The sequence below is a fragment of the Mus musculus genome, chromosome 4, assembly GCF_000001635.26.
Source record: "Mus musculus strain C57BL/6J chromosome 4, GRCm38.p6 C57BL/6J".
NCBI lineage: Eukaryota > Metazoa > Chordata > Mammalia > Rodentia > Muridae > Mus > Mus musculus.
In genome coordinates, this window is record NC_000070.6 from 115,650,308 (window position 1) to 115,655,465 (window position 5,158).

The 5,158-nt window shown below is 44.6% G+C and overlaps 1 pseudogene; it reads left to right on the top strand.

Annotated features, from left to right (window-relative positions):
• On the top strand, nt 2,334-3,234 carry Gm12848 (predicted gene 12848; annotated as a pseudogene).

The following is a 5,158-nucleotide window of genomic DNA, read 5'->3' on the forward strand; positions in this document are numbered from 1 at the left end:
TGTGTGTGTGTGTGTGTGTGTGTGTGTGTGTGTGTGTGTGGTGTGGTGTGTGTGGTATGTGGTGTGGTGTGGTGTGTGTGTGTGTGTGTGTGTGTGTGTGTGTGTGTGTAGCTAGCAGAGGTTAATGTTCAATGTTTTCCACCATTGCTTTCCATCCTTTTTTTTTAGACAAAGTCTCTCCTGAACCTGGAGCTCACTTGTTTTGCTAGACTACCTAGGCAGCAAATCCAGGGTTATTCTGTTTCTGCCTCCCCAGAGCTAGGACAGGTGTGCACCGTCAAGCCTGGATTATTTCATAAGAGATCTGGGAATATAAAAAAAAATTAAGAAAACTAATTTTACAGATGCAGATTCTTAGGCTTCAAATCCAATCTATTTTTCATGATTGCTACTTTTCATAAATTTGCCATACTTAACTTCAGTATTGAGAATTTTTGCCCGTTGTATCATAACTACTTTAGATTCCACCTGTATTTATATTTTCAGTAACACCACTGATTTCAAATATAGGCTCAAATTTAAAAAAAAAAAAAAAAGATGGCAGAATAGAGCGGGCTACATTGGTAGAGAGAAACGGAACTAAAGATTTCAGTGGCCACTTGGTCTGCAGCCTGTGGTGTGGAGCTGCCTACGCTGCTGCTGCCTTTAGTGATGCTTGCACACGCCCTGTCCCCAGACACCCTGCCCAACCACTCTAGCACCCTGAGTCTGAGTAACAAGATATCAGAGATGAAAAATGGCTCCTATTCTGGGTTAAGTTTCCTAAAATGACTTCCATAATCCCTGCTGCCTCTAGAAATCATATTGCCACCCACGAGCTGCTGCCAGCTGCTAGTGCAGAGAAGCTTCGTCTGAGGTGATAGCAATGACTACAGACTCATAACTGAGAAAGAGACATTGAGAGAGTCTGGGCAACATCCTACCACCACCACCATTAAAAAAAAAAAAAAACAGTCCAGACATGAAGCTATGGAAGAAAGTCCTTAATTTTTTTTTAATAATGATGCCAAAGTCTAGCTCTTCACTGCTGATAGTTTCTGGTGGGGGTTGGGAGAGGCGGCTCGGTTATCTTTAAAGGGGACTGGCCACTGGGAGTTTGAGCATGCTCCAATGAGTTTATATAGGTAGCACAGATTGGACTTGGTGGAGTCTGGGGAAGAGGGGCACAACGGTGGGAGGGTGGACCTGGGAGAAATGGAAAGCAAGTGCAACCACAGTACATTGAATGAAATTGCCAAATAATAAAAATAGTGTGTTGGGGAACAACATCAACAACAGCAAACCTTTCAATAAAATCAGCATAGTTTATTGTTTTGTCAGATAGGTTGTTGTTTTAGGGTTTTTGTTTTGTTTTGTTTGTTGTTTTAACAATGGGATTGATTTGCTGTTTACATTAGTTTACAAAAAAATACATTATAAAAATGGGGGGGCTGGCGAGATGGCTCAGTGGGTAAGAGCACCCGACTGCTCTTCCGAAGGTCCAGAGTTCAAATCCCAGCAACCACATGGTGGCTCACAACCATCCGTAACGAGATCTGACTCCCTCTTCTGGAGTGTCTGAAGACAGCTACAGTGTACTTACATATAATCAATAAATTAATCTTTAAAAAAAAAATGGGGACAAAAAATAGGCTCAGGTCTGGAAAGGTGACTCAGCAGTTAAAAGCACTTGTTGCTATTCCAGAGGACTCAGATTTGGTTCTTAGCACCCACATGTTGGCTCACAACCATTTATAACTCCATTTTGGGGGAACTGACACTCTCTTCTGACCTCCACAGGAACCAGGCACACTTGCAAACATTCAAACCACAAAAATAAAATAAATATAAAATAAACAAATAAAAAATGTAGATTCTTAAAGGGAAATCAACTATTCTACAAGATCTATCTATCTCTGAGTGAGTGTGTGTGTGTGTGTGTGTGTGTGTGTGTGTGTGTGTGTGTACTCCTCCTGACCAGGTAGACTTAGGCAGTATGAAAAAGGTAGCTGAGAGCTGCGCTGTTGCCCTCCCTCTCCTTTGCAGTCCTGAGCTCGCAGTCCCAAGTTTTGGTTGCTGCGTCCTTGGCTGGCATCAGAAAAATGGCTACAAACTTTCTTTTTGTTTTAAATATTTTTTATTAGGTATTTTCCTCAATTACATTTCCAATTCTATCCCAAAAGTCCCCTATACCCTCCCCCCACCACTCCCCTACACACCCATTCCCACTTTTTGGCCCTGGCGTTCCCCTGTACTGGGGCATATAAAGTTTGCATGTCCAATGGGCCTCTCTTTCCAATGATGGCCAACTAGGCCATCTTTTGATACATATGCAGCTAGAGTCAAGAGCTCCGGGCTACAAACTTTCTAGTGCGTGAGAAGATCTGGCTTGACAAGTTTAAATATGACAATGCAGAAAGGAGATTCTTCGAGCAGATGAATGGGCCTGTGATCTCTGGCTCTCGCCAGGAGAATGGTCCCAGCGTGATCCTCTGAGACGTTGCAAGAGCCAGAGAGAACATCCAGAAATCCTTGGCTGGAAGCTCAGGCCCTGGATCCTCCAGGGGATCTAGTGGAGACCACAGTGAGCTCATTGTGAGGATTGCCAGTCTGGAAGTGGAGAACCAGAACCTTCATGGCGTGGTACAAGATTTGCAGCAGGCCATTTCCAAGTTGGAGACCGGGCTGAGCTCTCTGGAGAAGAGTTCACCTACTCCCGAGCCACAGACCCACAGACCCAGCATGTCTCTCCTATGTATCAAGTGGAGCCCCCAACCAATAAAGGAGCCACACCAGCAGAGGATGATTAGGACAATGTCATTTACCTGTTCGGCAGTGATGAGGAAGAAGAAAAGGAGGTTGCCCGAATACGGTAGGAGAGGCTAAGCCAGTACACGGAGAAAAGGGCCAAGAAGCCCACACCTGTGGCCAAATCCTCCATCCTTTTGGATGTTAAACCTTGGGATGACGAGACTGACAGGGCCCAGCTAGAGACTTGTGTGCATTCCATCCAATTGGACGGGCTGGTTTGGGGGGCCTCCAAGCTCCTGCCCGTTGGCTATGGTATCCGGAAGCTACAAATCCAGTGTGTGGTGGAGGATGACAAAGTGGGCAACAACTTGCTCGAAGAGGAGATCACCAAGTTTGAGGAGCATGTGCAGAGTGTCGACATCGCAACTTTCAACAAGATCTAAAAGTCCGAGGGTGTGTGCTTTCATGTGTGTGAGGACCGGCTGAGATTAAAGACTGATACTCCAAAAAAAGAAAGAATGAATGAAAGAGAGAGAGGGAGAGAGAGAGAGAGAAAGAGAGAGAGAGAGAGAGAGAGAAAAGAGGGAGTCGAGGGGAGGGGGAGGGGAGGGGAGGGGAGGGGAGGGGAGGGGAGAAGGAGAAGGAGAAGGAGAAGGAGAAGGAGAAGGAGAAGGAGAAGGAGAAGGAGAAGGAGAAGGAGAAGGAGAAGGAGAAGGAGAAGGAGAAGGAGAAGGAGAAGGAGAAGGAGAAGAGAAGAGAAGAGAAGAGAAGAGAAGAGAAGAGAAGAGAAGAGAAGAGAAGAGAAGAGAAGATAGCTGAAAGTTTCCATTGCTGAAGACAATACTTACATAACTCATCCAACATGACAAATTAGAGCTGGTGCCTACATAGAGCCTGCACCCCTACTTTCCAGAATCATGGATACATGAAGATACTCTGTACTCTTATCAAGGGAGAAAGGTAAACACCAAGCCAACCACAAACCCTTTATCTACAGTAATGTAATGCCTATACAATATGCTTGTGCAGTGATGGCACAAAGCCTATGGGAATAACCCACCAACAACTGATTTGACTTAAGACCCACTCCATAAGATGGAACCCATACTTGACACTGCTTGGGTGACCAAACACCTGAGACTAGATACCCCAAGGACCTAGGGTAAAACCAAATAATATTGGTCTAAAACAAAACAAAAAAAAGTAAAACTATGTAGTAATAAAATGACTCCTGATTATATTCTGCTATACTCATAGCTCAGCACCTTGCTCAGCCATGATCAGAGAAGCTTCCTCCTGCAGCAGATGGGAACAAATACAGAGACCGACAGCCAGACATTATGTAGAGAGTGAGAGACCTTGGAACACTCAGCCTTACATGGGTGTTTGCATCAGATCCCTCCCCTCAGAACTCAGGGAACTATGGAAGAAGAGGCAGACAGTTTAAGAGCCAGAGGAGATGGAGGGTACCAAGAAAGCAAGGCCCTCTAAATCAACAAGAGTTCATATGAACTCACAGAGACTGAAGCAGCAGGTGCAGGCCTCCACAGATCTACATCAGCTCCTCTGCCTATATTTCTGCTTCCAGTTGAGTGTTTCTATGGGATTCCTGAATGTGTAAACAGGTAGTTCTCTGACTCTTATGCCTTATCTTGTGACTCTTTTTCTTCTGTTGGTTTGTTTTGTCCACACTCTATATGATAATTTTTGTTTTATCTTATTGTAAGACCCCCTTTCGGGGACCCCCACTCTAGTCTCAGGAGTGTGAGAGCACCCAAAGAAACACGAGGACCCATCTTGCTGTAATTACATGAGGTTGTTTAATGACGGAGCTCTGGACCGACATGCATCTCACACAGGAGATAACGGATGTCCAACCGTTTGCCTAGGAATTTCATAAATTCATTCTTTTTAATAGCTGAGTAGTACTCCATTGTGTAGATGTACCACATTTTTTGTATCCATTCCTCTGTTGAGGGGCATCTGGGTTCTTTCCAGCTTCTGGCTATTATAAATAAGGCTGCTATGAACATAGTGGAGCATGTTTCTTTCTTACTAGTTGGAACATCTTCTGGATATATGCCCAGGAGAGGTATTGCGGGATCCTCCGGTAGTACCATGTCCAATTTTCTGAGAAAAAGCCAGACTGATTTCCAGATCCACAAGGTGTTTTAACCCTGGTACATGGTACTTAGGCTTGGAAAATGTCTGGATGAGCTTGCTTACCTCTAAGTGAGTCCACTGATTCATCTGTTTGATCACAGCTTCTGCTTGTCTTTGTGGCAGGATTTTCTTTCCCTGGAGGTGTATCAGTCTCTTATTTTTGTTGAACTGGTGACTGGAATCTTTGGAAATAAGGGATAAGTCTTCTGTTGTGTAGGCAAACTCGTGCTCCGTTGCCAGGAGCACCAGCAGGGCCATGGCTGTA